Raw genomic sequence first — 24179 nt, 5'->3', positions numbered from 1 at the left:
CCGCAGCCCATCTGCACGGAGCCTTCCCGACTCTCACCCTTGGGAGGCTGAACTCAATATTAATGGGGTGAAGGTCCCAGAACTTTTTAACCTCTTGATCACAGTTCTAGGAAAGTAGCCCTGAAGTACACACACACACACACACACACACACACACACACACACACACACACACAGTCATACTCACACTTACATATCCCTAGGACCTCTGAAGGGTGTATAGAACCATTGAAGGTCCAGATCATCTCTGCCTAGGAACCACAAGCTTTCTGTGACTTAAGAACAGCCACCTGTTGGATGGGTCAGACATGTATCATCTCATTTAATCTCACTTGTGAAGCAGGAATTATCATCTTCACCTTAGAAGAGGACCTGAGCCAGTCACTGGTGGTTCACAACCTGTAATCCTAGCTACTCAGGAGGCTGAGATCTGAAGATCACAGTTCAAAGCCAGTCCTGGCAAGAAAGTCTGAGACTCTTAGCTCCCCTAAAACTACCAAAAAAAAAAGTCAGAAGCGCAGCTGGGGCTCAAGTGATAGAGCACTAGCCTTGAGCAAAAGCAGCTCAGGGACAGTACCCAGGCCCTGGATTCAAGCCCCAGTACTAGCATACAAAAAAAGAGGAAACTGAGGCTCCAGAAGTTCACAGAACATGCCCAAAGGTTGCACAACTCAGGTACTAGAGGCAGGGCTGGAATCCTGGTAGTCTCTACTTTAACTACACACGGTGAAGGTTGGCCAGGGGCTCCTGTGCCGAGCACCCTTAGTCCCTACCCCAGTGTGGCAGAATGAGCTGGTATGCCTGACACCTTGGGAGATACCTGCCTCCCACCTGTACCTTCGAGCGGCCTTTCTCCAAGGGTCCCTCAGACCCTGACAGAAGTGGCTGGTAGAAATGGAACAAAGGTATCCTTTCTGCTGCCCGGCTACCCACAGCTGCTGGTTGCCCTAATATCATTCGGCTAGTAGGAAAGGAAAGGCTGTAGCAGGCCTGTTTTCCCAAGGCCTCCCTCTGCCCATCTCCTTCTCAGATCCTCTCCTCTCCCTCAGCAGCCATACGGTGCTCGGTTCTCCTGGCCACATGTGGATGGACTTGGTCTTGGCCTTGGGGCCTGCCTCTGAGAAGCGGGTCCAGACATCTTCCCTGGAGGAGGAAAGGAAGGGTTAATTACAGGTGTTGGGGTTAATTGCCGGCTTTGATCAGGATGATAGAAAGGGAGCTTTGGTCTTCTGAGAGTACGTGAGTGTGCAAATGTCCATGAGAGAGAGGGTGTGTTCTGGAAGAAGTTTTGTTTGAATGTGGGTGGATGTGAATGTGTGTGGACACTGTTGGTATATGAGGGCCTGGGAGGATTCATGGGTACATGTGTAAGCATGTGAGCTTGTATTTGAGTGTGGATGTATAGTATGAGATGATTTGGGTACGTGTACACAAGTGTGTCACACTTCACAATCGTTGGGACCCAGGGCTCAGCTAATTAAAGTTTTTAGATTTTGTTTTTTGCTTTGTTTTGTACCAGTACTGGGAGTACTGGTACTTGAACTCAGGACCTGGGCACGCTCCCTGAGCTCTTTTGCTAAAGGCTAGCACTCTCTACTGTGAGCCATAGTGCTACTTCTGGTTTTTGAATGGTTAATTGGAGATAAAAGTCCTGGGGACTTTCCTGCCCCGGCTGGCTTTGAACTGTGATCTTCAGAACTCAGCCTTCTGAGTACCTAGGATTACAGACATGAACCACTAGCACATGGATACTTCTGCTTTTTGATAGTCTCATGGACTTTCCTGCCTAGGCTGGCTTTGAACCATAATCCTCAGCCTCCTGAGTAGCTAGGATGACAGGCATGAGCCATGGGTGCCCAGCCCACTTGAGTCTTTGGACCAATCATTTCACTTCCCCAAGTCTTGGTTTGCTGATTTGGAAGATGGAAGTCCTACTTGGGAAAGTTACTGGGAGGATCAAATAAGGTCATGCATGAAAACCACATGCTCTGGGACAGCAGAAAGCGCTAGTCAATCTCAGCTGTTATTACTGTGACATGCGGTTCGGCGAGAGGAAGTCACATCTGGGGAGGGAGGGGCCTGTGGTGTGCAAGGGCTCTGTGGATAAGCACGTGTGGAAATGAGCGTATGCATGCCTGTAGCAATGATAGGAGCATGGTATGAGGAAGACCAGGGAAGCCACGTGGTTTATGCAGGACTCCACGTGAGTTGTTTACAAGATGCTGTTTGTACGTGTGTTTCATACCATTTGCAGACTGTGATTGTGTCATTAGAAAACACACTAGGGCAGGAAAGGATGTTTGTCTGAAGGAAACAGACAGCACTTGACACATAGCAAGGATTTAGCAAGCAACCGTTGCTGAAGGACTGAATGAAGGTATTGGCAAGTTCTGGGTTGCACTGAAGTCTCTTTATTTTGTGTTGGTTAGCCTGCTTCTACACAGGTGTGCATTTCCATGCATAGCTCCTAAGGGGAAACCCTGAACACATGCCAGGGGTTCAGGCAAGCCTCAGTGGCCTGGGGTCATGTGACCAGCAGCACATGCTGGAGCTGGAGTTGGGCCCACCACCCCTGGTGGTTTGTGGGGGTGGCTGGAGAATGGGGGTAGGGTCAGTTCTGTCATCCACCTGGTGACACTCTTCGGGTTTCTAACTTGACTCAGGTTCTGGGTGACTAGATACTAAGTGGGAAAGTTCTCCAGTGAGTCTTACAAAGCCGCACCAAAACATGGTATTTATTGTGACATAATCAGCTCTAATGGAGATGGAATTATCCTATAAAGGCCCCAAAGAGCCCTCGGGGCCTAAGTGGCACTGCAGCAAGCCAGGCTTCTGGTTCAGGTGGGTGGAACCTGTGTGTGTGTGTGTGTGTGTGTGTGTGTGTGCGCGCGCGCGCGTGCGTGCTGTGCGCTCGCACCTCTCCTTTCTGTTCAGGTGATGACCTTCCCTAGGACTTGGCTGGGGGCTGGGCACATGTTAAAATCTTGGTCCCTCCCCCCACTCCACCTCTCCACCACTGCCTTTGATCTATGCCTGCCCTTGGCCAAGAGCCAGATATGATCAGAAAGGATAATTGTAGCCAACACCTACAATAGGAGCACTTGCTCCCTGCCGGGACAATCCTAAGCGCTTTGCCTACATTGACCCTTTAGTTCTTACCCAGCTCCCCATTCTGCAGAGGAAGAAACTTGCTCATGAAAGTTGGACTTGGGATTCTAGCCAGTCTAGATCCATGTACACACCCTCCTCAAAAGTTCCTTTCTCATTCCCTGCCTCTGAATTCTACAAAACCCAGACAGCCACTTAACAAATACCTGGACGGACTCTGGGCACTGGTGTCTCACATCTGTAATCCTAGCTACTCAGGAGGCTGAGACATGAGGATCCCACCATGGTTCGAAGGCAGCCCAGGCAGGAAAGTCTGTGAGACTCTATCTCCAATTAACCACTAGAAAACTGGAAGGATGCTGTAGCTCAAGTGGTAGAGTGCTAGCCTTGAGCAAAAGAGCTCAGGGAGAGTGCCCAGGCCCTGAGTTCAAGCCCCACAACCAACAAAAAAAACAACCAAAAATACCTGGACTGATGCACCACCTTCTTCTTCTTCTTCTTCTTCTTCTTCTTCTTCTTCTTCTTCTTCTTCTTCTTCTTCTTCTTCTTCTTCTTCCTCCTCCTCCTCCTCCTCCTCCTCCTCCTCCTCCTCCTCCTCCTCCTCCTCTTCTTCTTCTTCCTTCCTTCCTCTTCTTCTTCTTCTTCTTCTTCCTTCCTCTTCTTCTTCTTCTTCTTCTTCTTCTTCTTCTTCTTCTTCTTCTTCTTCTTCTTCTTCTTCTTCTTCTTCTTCTTCTTCCTTCCTCTTCTTCCTTCCTCTTCTTCTTCTTCCTCCTCTTCTTCTTCTTCTTCTTCCTCTTCCTCCTCCTCCTCCTCCTCCTCCTCCTCCTCCTCCTCCTCCTCTTCCTCTTCTTCTTCTTCTTCTTCTTCTTCTTCTTCTTCTTCTTCTTCTTCTTCTTCTTCTTCTTCTTCTTCTTCTTCTTCTTCTTCTTCTTCTTCTTCTTCTTCTGTCCTGGGGCTTGAACTCAGGGCCACTTGAGCCATAGTGCCACCTCTGGCTTTTTCTGTTTATGTGGTACTGAGAAATCAAACCCAGGGCTCATGCATGCTAGGCAAGCACTCTACCACTGAGCCACATTCCCAGCACCTTCTTTCTGTCGCCAGCTCCTAGTCAGTGAAACCCCAGCAACCAGGTCTCCCCTGAACCCCACTCTGCATGCCCATCAGGACCCTGGGCTCAACCTCCATCTGGCCTTCCTGGGCCTTTGAACTGTCTCCCCAACTAAATTGTCAAACTCCCTGAGGCCAGGGATGAATCTAACAGCCTTTGCACTCCTGGCACCAGCTAGAGGAGTGCCTTGCACACAGCAGTCACCCAATAAACTAGGACATTCTGCATCCATTTCCTGTGTTTCTTTCAATCCATATTTCACCAAGGTCTGCCATAATGCTAAGCTACTTCCTCTATGTGAATTCATTCACTTCTTCTAGCAGCCCTGCCTGGAACGAAAAATTAATTTTTGTCCCCATTTTTGTAGATGAAGAAAGCGGGCTTCAGAGAGGAACCAACTTCGTTTGAAGTTACCCGCCGATTGCACGCAGATGCGGAACTAAAAATCTAAGTGTGTCCCTGCCCCAGAGCCTGGTCTGCCTGCCCTCTTACATACACCATGTGCTTCCACGCCCTGCAGCTGGGCCCCCTCCCTGCATACCTTTCCATGTGGGCTGCGCCTAGACATTCTTCTGGACTTACTTTGGAAAAGCACAGGGCAGGGAAGCCCCAAAGTACAGGTGAGTGCCTGGTCTCTCGAGTATACACAAGACAGGTCTAGTGAATGGACAGTGGAGGGGAAAAGGGCAGAAGAAAGGGAAGGGAATAGCTCTAGGGTCCAGCTGGTCTGGGTCCTGCCATGTCTGGTGTGGCCTCGGCTATGGCGTCTGTAAAATGGGTATGAGTGTTCACCCTCTAGGATGGCTACTGGGATTAAGGGAGCTCACCTGGCTACAGTCCTCGGTTCAGTGCCCAGCACACAGTGAAATGCTCTACCTTCCCAAAAGCTGTCTGGGCTCCCTCCAGGCCAAACAGTTTCACCCAGTACAAACTCCACCCTCACCGTGTTCTGGAACTCCCTCCCCTTTAGGCAGGGAGCTCTTGGAGGACAGAGGTCTAGTTTACACCATCTTGAAGGTCCCAGTGGCACCCCACATCCCCAGCTGCTCAGCACACCTTTGTGGAGTGCCTCCACATGCAATTACGGGGGCCCCATCTTCTTCAAAAGAATATGTTCCCGCGGCCAGGTGCCTGTGGCTCCTGCCTAGCTACTCAAGAGGCTGAGACTTGAGGATCGGGGTTGGATACCAGCCCAGGCAGCAAAGTCCATCAAACTCTTACTAAGTTAACCAGAAAAAAAAAGCCAGAAGTGGATCAGTGGCTCAAGTGGCAGAGTGCTAGCCTTGAGCAAAAAAAACTCAGGGACAGCCCCAGCCCTGCATTCAAGCCCCAGGACTGGCACTACATAAATAAAAGGAATAATTTCCCCAATTGCAGCTTCAAAGCGAGACTGGCTATTCGGCTTCTCAGGTGAGGTTTTGGGGGGCAACTTGACTTAATACAAAGCTTTACTGAACATCACAGCCCCTCCAAAAAGGTGGTTTGAGGTGAAAATGGGGTGACTCGAATGTGGGCTCCTAGGTTTTGAGGGGGGTGGCCCGGGAGGAAACACCACAGTAATTGAGGGGCTTCCCCCACCCCCAGAGCAGGATTAGAGGCTGCGCCGCTTCCTCCGGTGCTGGCTGGAGCTTCCTGGGACCCTTTGAAGTGGGTTTTAGGCAAATCCTGCCTGCAGGGCCTGAGGGCGTGGCCTTCTGGAGGGGCGTGGTCTCCGCCGCCAGGCCCCACCCCCAGGGTCACCAGGGGCTTCTTCCGCCCCCCCTCCCTCCTGCCTCCTGCCAGGATTCTGGTGCTCTGCCTCCGGCCGGGCCCGGGCTCCCGCTGGGCACCCCACATTCCAGCCGGCCTTCCCTCCCCAAGCAGCCCCCCTCCTCCCACCTTCCAACTACAGTTAGACCTCCAACTACAGTTAGGCCTTTCTGTGGCCTCTGACGGTTAAGTCTGCCAAGTATCTTTTTAAATCAAAGCAAAATGGAGAATTTTGAATTCGAGGCCAACTTGAACTAGCTAGAAAAGAAAACAAAGAAAAAAAAAAAAAGAGCAATCAGTGTGTGCTTATTGAGTTCGAGTCCAGGACAGGGACCCCATGTGAAGTGGAAATTGGATCCTCATTTCAAAAACCAGATTCAGGACAAGCACCAGCGGCTCACACCTGTAATTCTGGCTACTCAGTAGGCTGAGATTTGAGGGTCATGGTTTGAAGCCAGCCCAGGCAGGAATGTCTGCATGACTCTGATCTCCAGTTAACCAGCAAAAAGCTGGAAGTAGAGCTGTGGCTCAAGTGTAGAATGCTAGCCCAGTACTGGTGGATGGACACACACACACACACACACACACACACACACACACACACACACACACATCACAGTTAACAAGATTTCAAGAAGTTGGAGTCACTTGCTCAACGTCAGGACTCTGAAAAGGCAAAGTGTCTCCAAAGATGGGCCTGAAGCCCCCCTTCCGGGCTCCCACCCATCTTAACCAGGTGTGAAGTTTTCGGAAATGAAGTCCAGGTTCTGTGCTTTACACAGAAGAGAGCTAAGACCACAGAGGGGAAGGGACCCTCAGGCGGTCACACAGCCCATGTGAACCCTGGAATCCTGACCTCCCAGCTTCTAGCCCAGTGCCCTTACCCTCTCGGTTAATCATTTCTCTGTCCCCATTGCAGCACCCAAAGGCCACCAGCCCCATCACAACCTTTGGAATGGCAAATTTGCAATAGAAAGTTTGCAACAACAACAATAACCAACAGAAGGGAGATTCTGCCTCAGGACTCTTGCTTACACTGTCTCATCCTTTTACCTCCCCACACTTCATTATCAGAATGGATTCCCCCACTTCCCCTTCCCCTTCAGATTCCTGTTTGAAATTCAGATCACCTGTGACACTTTGTCACCCAGACCATCCAATCCTGCACTCCCTGCCTCCTTCTTTTCTGGGTTAGCTCCTTCCTTTCTCCTCACCCCACTTTCCATATCAGTGCCTTAAAGTGATAGCAGGAGCTCAGCCTCTTAGAGGTGTGGGGATGGCGTTGCTCACTATGGACCAAGCACAAGGCCTGGCATCAGACCTAGAGGCCCAGAATAAACTTCGGAGATAAATACTAATGGGGGATTCTGGCTTCTGCAGAAGTGGGATGACCAATACCCAGGGGCCTCCAGGAAGTGGCCTTACCTGATACCAGAATCCTCCACTCTGGCCCTGGGGTCTTCCATTTAACATGCCAAGTACTTTTCCTACATTATATGTGAGCACATGCGCACACACACACGCACACGCACGAGTGCACACACAAGCATGTGCACACCCAATATTCGAGACTCTCACTCTTGCTTAGCTTTTTTGTTCAAGGCTGGGCACTCTCCCACGTGAACCGCACTTCCATTTCTGGCTTTTTGCTGATTCACTGGAGATCAGAGTCTCAGGGACTTTCCTGCCTGGGCTGACTTCAAACCATGATCTCAGCTTCCTGAGTAGCTAGGATTGCAGGCTTGAGCCACTGGGCCCCAGCCTACATTTTTCATCTTCTGTTCATTATCTTCATCACCACCCCGTGAGCAGCACATCTCCTCAGTTCTCAGATGAGAAAACTGAGGCTCACACATAAGAAGCCACCTGTGCAAAGTGGCACACATCCGTGGCAAAGCCAGGATCTTATGGGCAACTTGGGCCCCAGCTCTCCCCATGTGGCCTCTCTCCTCACCTGGCCTCCTGCTCTCCAGCCTGGTCCCCCCTGACAGCCAGGGTCCCTGATAGATAGGATAGATGGGAGGAAGACAGACTTGGTCCAGCAGGCTGAGCCGCACCTCTGGCTTCCCCCGAGAGACTCTGAGAAGGAAGAAGCATTTCTCAGCTCTGAGCTCCCGTCCTGCTGGGTCAAGCGGGGATAAAAATAATACCCACCTTGTGAGGGGAGACACGAAAGTGTGAAAAGCCTGGCACGAGGCCTGGCGCATGGCAGCTACTCCGTAAATGTCAGCAGTGATTATTTTTATCACTGACACCCACCGTGTCTGGGGGCCCCAGGCTGGCATAGTACCTGCCAGGTGCCACCCCCTTCCTGACTCCTGACAGTTAGGCTGCCAGCCTGGGTAGAAGTTAAGAAGGAGGAAAGGAAGAGAGGGTAGATGATGCTTCCCTGTTTGCTTTCTGCCTTTGAGAACCCCCAAACCTGCAGCTAGCTCCCCCTCCCTGGCTGCACTAGCTAACAAGACTCTATTCACCAGGCCTCCTTCCTGGATGAAGCCACTAGGACCCATCTAGCCCTGACGCTGCAGGCCCTACACTCACACGTCCACACACTGTGCACACACATATACGCCTCTCCACGTACCCTTACATGTGCCATAAGCAACAATCCTGAAGCACATTCTTTCAGCTAGGATCAGGGCTCCTCCCCTGCCCCACTTGTTCCTGCTTCCGGTCTTGTTTCCTTCCATCCATCCATCTCCATTGGTCAGTCCAAGGGGGTCCCTGCTTACTCCTCCCCAGACCCTCATCCCCATCTGTCATCCGCCTGCAGCCAGCCCTGTCCTCTGCCACACCCGCCCAACTGAGATCCTGTCCCCTCTCTCAACAAGGCCTGTCATCACTCAGACCCTCACCCATCCATCCTCTCTCATCTGTCAGTCCATCTGTCCATCCGTGTACCTCCCTAGCCTTCCTTCCTTCCTTCCCTCCCACTGGGCCTCATCCCTCTCAGCTTTCTCTGGGGCTCATCCATCACTTTCCAGACAGCAGGGCTCTACCAGGTAGTCCCCTCCTGGCTGTCTTCCGATCCATCCATCCATCTGTCTGTCAACCCATCCATCCATCCATCCGTCTGCCAACCTGTCCATCGTGCTTCAAGTCACTTGTCTGTTCTTGCCGCCATTCACAGGGCCCCCTAAGTTTCCCCTCAGCTGGCGGGGGGAGGGGGCAGGGGAAGGGGGTGTGTGCTGTGTGGCCCGGTGTGTGTAGGAACTCTGTTCCTCTGGATAAGCATCTCTGTGACCTCCAACACCCGCTGTGCTGAATCCACACCGAGGGAGGCAGGAGTCCTAAAGCCTGGCGGGCCTTGTCCTGCCTGACCGTGTGTGTGTGTGTGTGTGTGTGTGTGTGTGTGTGTGTGTGTGTGTGTACCGGCCTATGCTGTTTTACTGTGTGTCGTGTGTGTGTGTGTGTGTGTGTGTGTGTGTGTGTGTGTGTGTGTGTGTGTGTGTGTGTGTGTGTACCGGCCTATGCTGTTTTACTGTGTGTCTTCCTGGGTACTGTTTGCACTTCTCACCATCAATGGCCTCTTCAAAAGTACACACATCATTTGAGAAGATACCCAGACCGGTTCTTATTTCCTGAATTCTCAAGTGGGGCCAGGACCAATTCCCAGGACTGCTGGGGTCAGCTCCACCCTGGAAATCCAGGCCCACGGCCACTAGCCCCTCCCCAGGGAGCTCACTCCCAACCCCCCACTCCTGGCCCTGAGAGAAAAGAGCCAAGCAGAGAGAGACACAGACAGACAGACAGACAGACAGACAGACAGAGAGAGACAGAGAGACAGAGATAGAGACTGGGAGAGAAAGTGACAGAGTGAGGGACCTAGCTGGACAGAAAGAAAGACAATGCTGTGCTCCAGAAAAGCCCAGCACAGAGCCCAAAACACGTGGAGCAGGCCGCAGAGGGAAGTGGGTTGGGGGGTTGAGGGGGGAATCTGAACAGGCAGGAGAGGAAAGGGGGATCAGGGCCTGCAGGGGTGGGAGGAGGGGATCAGAGCATGCAGGTGGGGAGGAGGGGATCCGGGCATGCAGGTGGGGAGCAAGGGATCCGGGCATGCAGGGGGGGAGCAGGGGATCCAGGCATGCAGAGGGGAGGAGGGGATCCGGGCATGCAGGGGGGAGCAGGGGATCGGGCATGCAGGGGGGAGCAGGGGATCGGGCATGTGCGGGGGGGGGGGGGGGGGGAGCAGGGGATCGGGCATTCAGGGGGGAGCAGGGGATCGGGCATGCAGGGGGGAGCAGGGGATCAGGCATGCAGGGGGGAGCAGGGGATCAGGCATGCAGGGGGGAGCAGGGGATCGGGCATGTGGGGGGGGAGCAGGGGATCGGGCATGTGGGGGGGGAGCAGGGGATCGGGCATGTGGGGGGGGGGCAGGGGATCCGAGCACGCAGGAGGCGGGAAGGCCGCACAGGGCCGGCAGGGCCCAGCGGTCCTGCGGGAGGGCTCGCCGCGGGGCGCCCCACCTGCCCGGTCCCTGTCGGGTGGGGATCCGAGGGTCAGCAGAGCCGAGAGGAAGGGGGAATGGGGCCCCTTCCGGGCAGCGCGCCCCGCCCCGTCTCGCACCCCGGCCGCCCCAGCTTCCGACCCGCAGGTGCCGCCTTTGAGGGTCGCCGCGAGCCTGCGGTTTATGGCGGGAATGAACCTCCGCCCCGCGGCGAGGAGCCCGCTTTGCGTCTCGTAAAAAGGGGGTCCAGGCCCGCGGGGGGCGGTGTGTGTGCTTCCGTTGCCATGGGAACAGAGGGTGCCGAGGGGAGAGGGGAGGGGCAGGGGCCAGGACCTGGGATCCGGAGGGTGGGCGAGGGGGGGCTCACGGGCACTGCCCGGCTCCTCCCCCAGCCCTCCCTTCACCCCTCCCCCTCAGCCCCCACCCCTACCTCATCTCCATCTTTGGAGTCACTTCCAGGAAACCACCAGCCACACCCCCTGTGGGGCTGACCCCTGTGGAGCTGACCCCTGCTGCTTCCTAAGAATAAAAATAAAACCACCTCTGTCTGCGCCAGGCCCTGGCTGAGCCCTTCACTCATCTCCCATCTTCATCCCAACCCTCTGGGAGGCCCCAAGTGTGGCTGAAAGGTTAGAGTGTTTGAGGCAGTGACCATTTGTTGCTTGTTTCAGAGCAGAGCAACACGTGGTGCTAAACCACCTGGTTGTGTGCCCTTATAAGACCTGCAAATCGTTAGCTCGGGGCTCTCCTCCTGGGCTCTGCTGTGTCGCTGTGTCGAGTATAGGAGGAGGCCCAAGCTGCAGCCCGTTTAAATAAAACAGCTGTAGAGTCTGACTCTCGGTGGTCTTCTTGGTGGGGGTCCTGCGACCTTGGCATAACATAGCTGCTAGAAAAGGAAAAAACTAAAAAACCAACAAACTCACCTGGCCTCAGTTTCCCCACTTGTCAAAAGGGAAGGGTGTAGTATCCAGTATCCGTGTCTGGCCAACAGAACAGCCAGAGGCCAGAAGGAGACCCAGACCTGGCTCTTGGGTGGACTGGGCCTGAAGCTCTGACCTTTTTTGGTTATTTTCTTGTCGGTCCTGGGGCTTGAACTCAGGGCCTGGGCTCAAGGCTCCCACTCTACCACCAGAGCCACAGCTCCACTGCCAGCTTTATCTGTGATTAATTGGAGATAAGAGTCTCAAGGACTTTCCTACAGGGGCTGGCTTTGAACTGCAATCCTCAGATCTCAGCCTCCCAAGTAGCTAGGCTGACAGGTGTGAGCCACCTGTGCCAGACTGGCTCTGACTCTGAAGGCCTGGGACTTCTGTACTGCCTTTTCCTCTCTGTGCTCTCCCTGTTGCTGGAGGGAGTGAAGGCTCCCTGCCACAGCCCTCCAACTTTGTAGACACACAGGCAGGTACTCATGGGAAGGCATCTGAGCAAAGACACATGGGCAGAAGCAGGAGGCCAGGGTCCCGGCGGGGGAGAGAGCCCAAGTAAGCTGTACACCTGTCCTTGTCTGATGTTGTGAGGTGGACAAGGAAGGGTTGTTACATGTCTGGGGGCAGAAACATGCTATTTTCCTTCCTTCCTTCCCTCCTTCCCTCCTCCCTTCCTTCCTTCTTTCCTTCTTTGCCAGTACTGAGACTTGAACTCAGGGCCTGAGTGCTTAGTTTGTTCACTCAAGACTAACATTCTACTACTTGAGCCACACAGCTCAAGGGCTTTTCTGCCCAGGCTGGCTTCAAACTGTGATCCTCAGTTCTCAGCCTCCTGAGTATCTGGGATTTCAGACATGAGCTACCAGCACCTGGTTTGCTGTTACGTGTGTGTGTGTGCGTGCGCGCGCGCGTGCGTGTGCCAGTCTTGGGGCTTAAACTCAGGGCCTGGGCACTGTCCCTGAGCTTCTTTTGCTCAAGGCTAGCACTCTACCACTAGAGTCACAGCGCCACTTCCCGCTTTTTCTGTGTATGTAGTACTGAAGAATGGATCCCAGGGCTTCATGCCTGCTAGGCAAGCACTCTACCACATTACCAGCCCAACTGTTACCCTTCTTAATAGAGGAAGAAATGTAAATGCAAGGAGGTAAATAGATTTGCTTAAAATCATACCAGCAGTATGTCTGCCGGTGTGTGTGTGTGTGTGTGTGTGTGTGTGTGTGTGTGTGCGCGCGCGTGTGCATGCAAGCACCCTGAAGTGTGTGTTCAGGGCAGCGGGAGGGCTGCCTGCAGTACCAACCCTGTAATAGACCCTCTCTGTCTCACCGCCTGGGGAGAGACACTAATAACTGTTTTGAACAGTCCATCCATGGGTCATGTCACTGCCTGAACACGTGCTTTGGTCCCGCCTGAGACAGACCCTTCTGCAGTCACCCACGCCCAAGCCCAGGTCCCAGGCGTGCTGCTGATTCGGGTGGTGGCTGCTTTTGCCCATGGACTGTGAGTCCCCAAGGGCAGGGGGTGCCCTCCCCAGCAGAGGTGGGGGCTTTCCTTAGGTAGAGTCAGACTGGAGGTACATCACGCCCCCAGGACCAACATCCCGGTCAAGCATCTCAGAAGAGTAACATCAGCACAAACAGACACCTCTACCTTGATGTCCGAATTCCTGTCACGTGTTCTGGAGTGCAGCAAGGCCTCAGAACTGGGCTGGGCACTGGGCTAAAAGGCACTTGGCCCCCCCACTGGAGCCAAGTCGTCTGACCCACCTCTTTGCCCTCTCTGCCCGCCCATGGACTCTGCCCGCCCCTCGGCTCTCTTATCAAAACCACCAAAACCAGCCACTGAAACTCCCGGCCTCTTAACACTCCCCCCCATGTGCCACACCCTGGTACCCAGTGCTTGTGCCCAGCCAAATCTGTTCTCAGGACACACCAAGGGAAGCAGAGCTGGCCTGGGAAAGCCAACTCTCCCCCCACCCCCACCCCCACCCCCAAGTCCCCTGCCCCTGTGGCCCTAAGCTCACCCACTTCAGGAATGTTCCTACTTGTCCTCTAGATGCCAACCTGGGGCGGGGTGGGGAGCAGGGCCTGGCGCTGCCCATAAAGATAAAGGGAATCTGAGGCTGGAGGCCCTTACTGGGACATGAAAGGCGGCGCAGGGAAGTCATTCTTCCCCTGTGAAGAACAAATCACACTGATGAGGAAGCGGAAGCCGTGACTAGCCTCCCTCTCCCTCTCCTTCCCGGCTTGGACCCCTAGCTGATCCAAGCCAGTGGGGGGGGGGATGGAGACCCCCGAGGGGGACCCGGGTTAGGCCAGGCACCCCTGGCCAGGCGCGGGCACACTATACCTCAGTTTCCCTCCAAGTGAAGCAGAGGATAGGAGTGAGTCAACTTTATTACCTGTGATAAGAGGACAGAGCCCAGCAGCCAGTCTGGCGCCTGGCACATGGCAGGTGCGCTCCTACCATAATCAGCTCCTTCCTATTGCAACCCTCACCCCCAACACACTGCCCCCCAACACTAGGAGGGATGGCTCGGGTCTCCCATTCAGATCTCTGGACCTCACTTCCTCCACCTGCTCTTCCCAGCCTGTGAGACAGATCCCCAAAGTGCCCCTTCTTCCTCCAGCCCCTCTGCGGCCACCTTCCCCGGCCCGGTTTACAGGGAGTGAGGTTGTGGGTGCCCGGCCTGCTGACTCAGCACCGGGGGTGAGGGATCCCTTAGCAACGGAGCCGGGGCCCCAGGCAAACAGAGCTGGGGCAGCCGCACCCCCACCACAGGAATGCAGCAACATTCCTGGAGGGCATGACACATAGACACTGTCTTTCCTATGCTACCTTAGCCCTGGGCAGGAGAGGGCCTCGAACCAAGGTCCAGGGCTCCGTAGATGCTTTAGCCCCAGAGCCAGCCTGTCTTCCCACATGCCCCCCCCCCCCCGCCCTGCTGCTGAGAAGGGAGCTAGAGGAAGCTCACCAAGCTCTGTAATCTTTCCCTTGGACAAGGCCTGTCTGCCTCTACTTCCTCACATGGGGGCAGAACCTTCCAGAGAGGTCCAGTGCTTCCACAAGCCCCTCCCCCCGGGGAGCGGCTCAGCCAAGGGGACCTCGGTTGTTGCACAGCCCACTTCTCCAGAACAGAATGAAGAGAGTTGTGAGGCCCAGAGACAGACTTACACCTCCCTGAGGCCACACAGCGGGGCGGTGGTTGGACTGCCCTCCCTGCGGCTCCCTGAGCCTTCACACCCACACTGAGCCTCCCTGGCCCTCTTCCCTCTGGGCACATCTGACCCCAGACTCCTCTGCACCCAGGCTGTTGGGGGCATGGGTGGGAGGCTGCATCTTTCATCTCCCCTCTTCCAGGAGCTCCATCTTTTCTCCCTGCCCTGCCTGGCTCCTCCACCGGGACCTTGAACACCTCAGCCTTAGTGCCCAACCATCCCCTCAAGGTAAGAGCAACATCCTTCTGGAAACCTCTCTCTCCCCCTTCTCCTTGCCTCCCCCCTGCAGCTGGTCCCCTCCCTTCGTCCTGTCTCAGGATGGGTGCGTGACACACACTGGCATGGAAGGGGCTTCCGCTCCAGGACTTGGTCTTGTACTGCGATTCTCTGACTTGCTGTGTGACCTTGGGCAAGTCCCTACCTCTGCGATCTTCCATTTCCTATTAGAGGTTGGATGAGTCTTCTTCAAAAGACTTGGGATCAGAAATGTTTCAGATTTGGGCATTTTCAGATTTGGGGGGGGGGGGGTCTTTCCATAAACGAATCTGAAGATCCAAAATCCAAACTACTCCACGATTTGAATATCATTGACATCGAATTCAGATTTTGATTTTCAGATTAAAGGAGACTCAAGTGGCATGGTCTGTACTGCACACGATGTGCCCAGCACCCAGTAGGTCCTTGGAAAGTGAGTCTCAGGTGTGTGCCCCAGCTCTACATTGACCACTCCCCAGTCCCTCACTGTCTCCCTGAATCCTTCCAGCCCCCAGGCCTCCGGTGCTCCCATGGGTGGCTGAGCTGGGTTCTGAATGGGAGGCTGAGAAGCAAGGTAGGGGCAGGGCCTACAGGCCTGCCAGGGGGAGGGGGCGGGAGCCACCATTCATCACTAAGCCTGGATCCGGGGCCTTTGTGCCAGGAACAAAACCAGGGGATCAGCTGTTCTCTGACCCATCCTTTCCGGAAGGGATGGAAGCCCGGGACTAAGGGATGAGCAGAAGCCCGGCTGGGCTCTGGGATGGGGGCCACACCCTGGGGCTCTGCGCTGCCCAGGAGTGAGCTGTGGCGAGTGAGCGTAGCTGGGTTAGTCGTGGGACATGGGTGGGTACTTGATCCCCCTCGATCTTACCATCTAAAGGGCAATGAACATGGCCCCCACTTGGTGGGGTTCAGGAGATGCACTGAGCGCTGGCATTCATGGTTAACCAGCTTCAGAGTCTTGCCTGGGTGGGCATAGGCTAGAGTCTGGAGTTGGCTGAGTGCAGAATATCTGTGTGCGTGCCCCTGTGATGGAACTGAGCCACCAGGCCAGCTCCCTGCCTCCCCCAACCCCTCCACAGTTCCCCTGGGCCTGTGTTTCATTCCCAACCAAAACCGTGGGTGGGGAAGGGGCTGCAGGATGGCGGTGGGGGTGGGGTGGAGAGAAACGGGAGTATGGAGGTCTGAGCTGCCAGGGGGTGGTAGAGATGTTGGGTCCCGTTGATGAGGCCCGAGTTGAAGCTCAAGCTGAGCTGTCCCCTCTCAGGCCCTCCTTCTGGCTTCAGTTCCTGGCCTGGCCCTCAGCCTTAGGCCTCATGGGCCCCGAGGGCTTGGGGTTCCCTCCTGGGATGTTCAGACCTGAGCCAGCATATGGGAGAAGGCCCTGAGGCCAGGCAGTGGTGGCCAAGAGCTGGCCCACAGGTCTGATTTGAGTTTCCAGGCAGGGGGCCAGGAGGCCTGAGGCGGCCACACTCTGCCTGAGGCCTGGGCTCTGGGCCCAGCGTCAGCAGCAGGGATGGTGGGTTTGGTTGTATTTTAAACAAAAAAAAATATCTTTGAGTGGAAACATGTGTTTTCTTTTTCCTTCCTTCCTTCCCTCCCTCCCTCTCCCCACTGTTTTTATGCCTCCCATTCTTGTCTTCTCTCTTCCTCCCTGCCTGGTGTTTGCCTGTCTGTCTGTCTTCTATCTTCTTGCCTCTGTCTCTTGATTCTCTCTTATCCCAGTTCCTCGTCCTACCTTTTAGGGGTCCGGTGGGAGTTTGAGACTCCCGCCTTAAAACTTTCCGTAGGTAGCTGGGTGCTGGTGGCTCATGTCCCTGTAATCCTAGCTTCACAGGAGGCTGAGATCTGAGGATTTCAGTTCAAAGCCAGCCTAAGCAGAAAAGTCCGTGAGACTTTTCTTTCCAATTAACCACCAGAAAACCAGAAGTAGAGCTGTGGCTCAAAGTAGTAGAGCACTAGCCTTGAGCAAAAGAGCTCAGGGACAGCATCTAGGCTCTGAGTTCAAGCCCCATGACCAACCAACTAGTAAGTGCCTCTGGCCTTAAGATAGAGTCCTGCCTTTCTCCAGAGAGGGTAGAGAAGGTGTGGGAGCTGCTGGAACCCCACTTTGCTTCACTTTCTGGCCCGTTCCTGAACATACCCTGATCTGTTCCTCTGTGTCTTTTTCTAAACTAGGCATCTAGAAAATAGTTCTACAGGGCTGGGAAGGTGGCTCAGGGGTAGAGTGCTTGCCTTGCATGCATGAGGCCCTGGGTTCAATTCCTCAGCACCACATAAGCAGAAAAAGCCGGAAGTGGTGCTGTAGCTCAAGTGGTAGAGCGCTAGCCTTGAGCTGAAGAGCCCAGGGACAGCGCCCAGGCCCAGAGTTCAGGCCCCACGACCAACAACAACAAAAAGTAGTTCTGCAGCCTCACATACAAGCACCAAGGCCATACAAGGAGTTCAGGCAGAGCTGGGCAGAGCCCCGCCCCATCACACTGTTTATTACCTGTGCCTCACTGTGAAGAGCAGCCTCTCCACCCACGCTCAAAGTCATAGCCTCTGTGTTTCTCAGGCCCTGGCTCTTCCAGTGTGTGGGGGGGGGGCAGGGGGGAGGAGGGGGTCTAATGGCACCTCCCTTGAGCTGGACCCCAGCACAGGGAGCCCCGGGGGAACTGTCAGCCCCCACCAGTCACCTGTCAGGACAGCCATGTTGCTCCCACCACATTTCTAGCCCACTCTTTCAGGCAGTGAGAAGAGAGGCTGGCCTCCCGGGCGTGGGTCCAGGCCCCTGGAGTTCCATGGGACTGTAAACGTGACCTTTGTCCTCCCTGGCCTCAGTTTCTCCCTCCTTGTAACAGAAGGCTCGCCTTGGCCACTACCTACCTCCCTGCTTTATACCTCGTAGAATTCTGGTCTCCATGTTGAATTCTGCACCCTGAGGCCAGGAGCACAGCTGCAGCCCTGCAAAGCTCAGAGGAGACGCGGTGTGACCTCCCAGACCCCAAGACTCTCTTGGATGCCACCGATGTGAGGACAGGGCCCGGCAGAGGGCCTCTTGTAAGGGTGCGCCACGGTCAAAGCTGTGCCCTGTGCGCTCCAGGTCATGCCAGGGCTTGGGTAGGGTGGCAGAGGGGAATTCCTTCCCCTCCCACAGTGCCAGGAGTTAAGTTCAGGTAAGTGGGGGGATTAGCGAGATGCGCAGGGAAGCTTGTCTTTCTAGGTGTGGGCAAACTGTGGGCAAACTTGTCATAGCACCAGGCCGCTCTGCCTGTCTCCTTCTGAAAGTCGCCAAGAAGGAAATGCCAGGGGGCTATGTGTGGGCACCCCTGCTGTCCCCAAAGAAGGAAGGCCACCCAGGTTCCCTGGGCTGGAAGGGGATGAGGCACCCCCAGTTCAGAGGCTGGAGAGTGATTCTGGGGTCTTTCTCCACCTACACTGCTATCCCCCCACTGAAAATCCCTTTGCTATAGGCAGGCCCCACAGGAAGATGGAAACAAGGGGGTGGGGGGAAGAGGAGCAAGAGAGAGAGAGAGAGAGACAGAGAGAGAGAGACAGAGAGACAGAGACAGAGACAGAGAGAGACAGAGACAGAGAAGCTCCCCTCACCCCACCCCGCACCCCTGTCCCAGCTCAGGCACCAGAAGTGGGGTGAGGTTGACTGGCTCTGGGAGAGCTGGTTACAGGCCGGTGGGTCTGCACTGTGAGCCTTGGGTGCACTTACAGAGCAGCAACCAGCAAATGGCATAAACGGGCTTCTCCCCCACCGCCATGCGTGCCTGTGTGTGTGTGTGTGTGTGTGTGTGTGTGTGTGTGTGTGTGTGTGTGTGTGTGTGTGTGTGTGTGTGTGTGTGTGTGCATGCGTGCTGGTACTGGAGCTTGAATTCAGGGCTTAGTTCTTTTGCTCAAGGCAAGTACTCTACCACTTGAGTTGAGCCACAACTCTACCTTTGGCTTGTTGTTAGTTAATTGGAGTTAAGAGTTTTTTGGATTTATCTGCCCAGGTACTGGCTTTGAATGAGATCCTCAGCCTTCTGAGTGCTACGATTGCACACTACAGACATGAGCCACTGATGCCTGTCTCCTCCTCCTCCTCCTTTTCTCTCTCTCTCTCTCTCTCTCTCTCTCTCTCTCTCTCTCTCTCTCTCTGCAAGTTGTTGAACATTTACTGGCTCTCATTGGCTGAAGACCACCGATTTTACACTGTCTCCTCTCAGAAAGGGTCCTCACTTAGAAAGTTTAGGAGCTTAGCCGGACACATCCCTTGTCTCGTACCCTGTGCAGATCAGAGCCTGATTGACTCCAAAGCTAAAGAAATTCCTCCCTCCCCCTCCCTCGAGAGACCTGGGGCCTCTCTGTGGACTGAGCTCCTCTGTCAACTCCACGGTGACAACTTCCTGTCCCAGGCAAGGAACCATCCTGATGCCCCTTGGGACAGGGATTAAAGGCCCTGCAGGTTCAGAGCCCTGTCCTAGGACACTGAGCCATTAAAGCTGGATGCATTTACCAGGTGTCTAGCTCATTTCCTCAGTGTTTCTTCATCTATAAAACAGGGCTTGTCTACCCTGTACCTGTCTGATGACTCATTCATTCATTCATTCACTCATTCAACTTGTTCACTTTCACTCATTCACTTATCCATGTACTCATCCACACACTCACTTACTCATAGACTTGCTAACTCATTCATTCTTTCACTCCCTCATTCATTCACCCACCTTCCCCTCCAGTCACTCATTTCCTAGGTGGTTCTCTGGGCCTGGTGTCTGGAAAGATGGGGGAGTCAGGATTTCCCCTGGAGTTCCGGCTCTGCTGTGGACTTCCAGTGCTACCCCGGGCTCCACCTTCCTGTCCATGAGGTGACATTATGTAAGGGCTCCTTCCCACTTCTCTCCCCAGGAAGGGGGTGTCCCAGGGGAGGCCGCTCATCATCGGGGGGCTAGCCTGCCTGGGACTCGAAGGACTGGAAGGAATTCATGCCCGGCAAGTGAAACACCTGTGTGATGCCCACCACCTGTGACCACCTTGGAGGGGCCCTTGTCATTGCAGAGTTTGAAGAGCAGGGCAGCGAGGGGCCCTGGGGGCATCGTGGCCCAGCGGGGAAGCCATGTGCTCACTCATTGGAGGAGTGCTGAGGGACGGATGAGGAACCAGCGTGGGAAGATGGATGCCTTCTGCAGATACACAATGGTGATGGAGCCCAACCATGTGAGTGTACTTAATGGCACCAAACTGCTCACTTAAAAACGGTCCCAAAGGGCTGGGAAGGTGGCTTAGTGGTAGAGCGCTTGCCTTGCATGCATGCGGCCCTAGGTTCGATTCCTCAGTACCACATATACAGTAAAGCCGGAGGTAGCACTGTGGCTTGAGTGGTAGAGCGCTATCCTTGAGCTGAAGAGCTGAGGGACAGCGCCCAGGCCCAGAGTTCAGTCACCACAACCCCGTCCCCCCCATACACAAACAAACAAAAAACAAAACAAAATGGTCCCAAAGCACTGGATGCCAGCAGCTCACCCTAATGACTATCATCCTTGCTACTCAGGAGGCTGAGGTAGGAAGATTGAGGTTGGAAGCCAACCTAGACAGAAAAGTCCTTGAGACTCTTTTTTTTTTTTGGGTCTGGTCGTGGGGCCTGAACTCTGGGCCTGGGCACTGTCCCTCAGCTCTTCAGCTCAAGGCTAGCACTCTACCACTTGAGCCACAGCGCCACTTCCGGCTTTTTTCTTTTTGCTTATGTGGTGCTGAGGAATCGAACCCAGGGCCTCAGGCATGCAAGGCAAGCGCTCTACCACTGGGCCACCTTCCCAGCCCCGTCCTTGAGACTCTTATCTCCAATTAGCCAGCAAGAAGCCAGAAGTGGAGCTGTGCCTCAAATGGTGGAGCACCAGCCTTGAGCAAAAAAGCTAAGGAACAGCACCCAGGCCCTGGATTCAAGTTATAGCACCAGCTTGTGTGTGTGTACACACATAAACCATGCCAGGCACACTGGCTCAAGCCTGTGATTCTAGCTACTTGGGAGGCTGAGATCTGAGGATCAAGGTTTGAGGCCAGCTAGGGCAAGAAAAGAAGTTCACAAGACTCCCTCTTAAGCAATGGCTGGACACAGTGGGGGCACATACGTCTGCCATCCCCAGTGAGATGGGGAAGGCTGAGTAGGCCTGTGGATTAAAGCAAGACTGCACTGTGAATATATCCAAGACAGAAAAGGGGCTGGGGCTCAAACAGTAGATAGAGCATGAGGCTCTGAGTTCAGTGACTAGTATGGCCAAAAAATAAAAAGTGCTGGAAGCATGGCTGGAGTGGTAAAGATCCTGCCTAGCAAGCGTGAGACTATAACTTCAAACCCAACAGCCCTAAAATTACAAAAAAAAAAAAAGAAAGAAAGAAACTAAAAACCTAATAAGTATATACCAACCAGGTGCTGGCAGCTCATTCCTATAATCCTAGCTACTGGGAAGCTAAGATTTGGGTGTTGAAAGATAGCCCAGGTAGAAAAGATTATGAGGCTCTATCTCCACAATAGCCATCAAAAAGCTAGGCTGGAGGCCTGGCTCAAGTGGTAGAGCATCTGACCAGCAAACTCCAGTACTAGCAAATAAAAGAGAAATATGTGTTAACCTCCAGCAATATTTCCAGCTCTCTGCTGACTGTTATGAGACCACAATGAGAAAAACAGACAAACACCTCTGCCTTTGTGAGACTGACATTCTAGAACTTTCTGCGGATGGAATGACAGAGAGGTGGACGTGTTCTGTATCTGCTGTGCACAATGGGGTGGCCGTGGCTCCTCTGCCCTTGGATGGCAGCTCATGCAAATGAGGAGCTGACTTGACTTCTGTTAAGTTGATTTCAGCCCAGTGCCCACAGAACTCTACCATGCAGCCCAGAGTCGGAGCCAGCCTTGGAGCCCCAGCTTTCCCTGACCTGGCTATGTCTCACTGGGGTTCCAAGGCAACATCTCTCCAGGCTTGGGACTCTTGTTTTAGAGCCTCCAGGAAATCATGTGAAAATGCAGAACCTCAGGCTCTACTCAGACGCACAGAGTCTGATCTGAGTCTCTGAGGATGAGGCCCAAGAAGTTGTGTTTTGATTAAATTCCAAAGGTGATTCTGACTCACAAGGTCAACTTTGAGACTGACCAACCTGCTTTTCCAAGACTCAGCTGGGCCGGAGGCCACTGGCTTATGTCTGTCATCCTTGCTCCTCAGGAAGCTGAACTCTGAGGATCATGGTTCAAAGCCAGCCCTGGCAGGAAAGTACATAAAACTCTTAGCTCCAATTAACCACCAAAAAGCTGGCAGTAGAGTTGTGGCTCAAGTAGTAGAACACCAGCTTTTTGTTGCTGTTGTTTTGTTTTGTTTTGCTGGTCCTGGGGCTTGAACTCTAGGCCTGGGCGCTGTTCCTCAGCTCTTTAGCTCAAGGCTAGTGCTCTACCAGTTGAGTGAAAGCACCATTTTCTGGCTTTTTCTGCGTATGTGGTGCTGAGGAATAGAACCCAGGGCCTCATGCATGCAAGGCAAGCATTCTACCACTGAGCCACCTTCCCAGCCCAACACCAGCTTTTTTTTTTTTTTTTGCAGGTCCTGGGGCTTGAACTAAGAGCATGGACTCTGTCCCTGAGCCTCTCTGAACTGAAGGCTAGCACTCTGCCACTTGAGCCACAGCGCCCTTTCCGGCTTTTTCTGTGTATGTGGTATTGAAGAACCGAACCCAGGGCTTCACACATGCTAGGCAAGCACTCTACCGCTGAGCCACCTTCCCAGCCTAGAATGGCAGCTTTGAATTGGAAAAGTCAAGGGATAGTGGCCAGGCCCTGTGTTCAACCCAGTACTGATAACACACATAAAGACTCCAGCTAGGAGCTTGGCATAAGGTCTGCCTAGGGAGGAACTACCGGGGGCCTCCCCAGCCCAGCTCCCCACAACTTGAGAACTAGTTCTGCCTTCCCACCTGGGACCCCTCTGCCAGGGCACTGCTCCCCTAAGAACAAGCAGGTTAATTCCGGCTGTAGCTAGAGGGGTGGAGGGCTCCCAAGGACGCTTCCCCATGCCCATCAGTCTCTGGGGCGTCCTGTGTCACAGCTCAGAGCTGTGGGCAGTGGGAAAGAAAGGCTTGGCCTCCTGCCTCACTCTGCAGACCAGCCTGGTCAAGCAAGTGAAGGAAGGAAGTGAAGGCAGGCCCAGCCCGGAGCCCAGCGGACACAGCGCAGGAGTGACACAGGCCTCAGGAATGCAAAAACAAACACTCAGCCAGGGAAGGAAGAGGCTGCCCCTGGTTGCTGAGCCAGAGTGGGCCGGCCCTCCTCTGGGGCAGGGGTGAATCCCAGCTCCACTCACTGTGGCAGTGGGCTGGAGCCTGGGTAATTTCCACTCTGCCAGTGGGGTTCCCCCCTAGCTACCCCGGCTTAGCCAGTCCTCAAGCATCCTGGCTGGCGCTAGGGGAGGAAAGTGCAGAGAGAGTCAGGAGAGCCAAGAGGAGACTCGCTACCACTAAGCATTTACTGAGCACATACTATGTTCCAAGAACTCAAGGCTGCTGCCTGGTTGGGGAGAAGGGAAGGAGGCCTGGGAGAAGAATACAAAAGGAACCCAAGGGTCTTGGGACTCATTACAGAGGAAGTCAGGGAAGGCTCTCTGGACGAAGCAGCACCAGAATGGAGAATGGAATCTCTATTCATGTTGCTCTGATTGCAAAGCCCGCACCCAGCACATGGACAAGTGCAAAAGAACCGTGAGATGATCTGCAGAATGGTTGGATGGGTGGCTAATAAGTCTGACGTCTCTTGGCCCTGTTGCAAAAGAGAAGTCTATCTTTTGTGTGTGTCTGTGCTGGTACTGGGGCTTGAACTCAGGCCTGGGTTCTGTCCCTTAGCTTTTTCGCTAAGCTCCACTTCCAGTTTTTTAGTCATTCATTGAAGAGAAGAGTCTCATGGACTTTCTTGCCCTGGCTGGTTTCAAATTGTGAATCTCAGATCTCTGCCTTCTGAGTAGCTAGAATTATAGGTGGGATCCACCAGTGCTCAGCTAAGAGGAGCCTGTCTATATCTCCTTCTATAGTCCTGAAGCTTGGATCCCACCTGCTACCTAGAGACTCCAAAGCTAGGGTGCCAGCTAGTCCGGGTTCTAATTCCAACTCAGTCACTTCCCAGCTGGGTGGCTTTGGACAGGAGACTCAACCTCTCTGTGCCTCTTAAATTAACAGAGGTAATAATCCTGTCTCCTTCAGAGGGCCTTTGTGTGGTCTCGGTGAGTTCACACGAGAGTTTGGACAAGGCGTGGTGTGGGGTTACAACTTCCTGAGCCTGTGCTGACGTTCTTGCTCAAGCGTTTGCCTTACACATTCATTAATTCGCTCATGCACTCCTTATTCATTCACTGATTCACTCGCTT

Source organism: Dipodomys merriami, unplaced genomic scaffold, assembly GCF_024711535.1.
Source record: "Dipodomys merriami isolate MVZ:Mamm:240054 unplaced genomic scaffold, mDipMer1.0.p SCAF_28, whole genome shotgun sequence".
NCBI classification, from domain to species: domain Eukaryota; kingdom Metazoa; phylum Chordata; class Mammalia; order Rodentia; family Heteromyidae; genus Dipodomys; species Dipodomys merriami.
Note: the sequence above shows the minus strand (reverse complement) of the source record.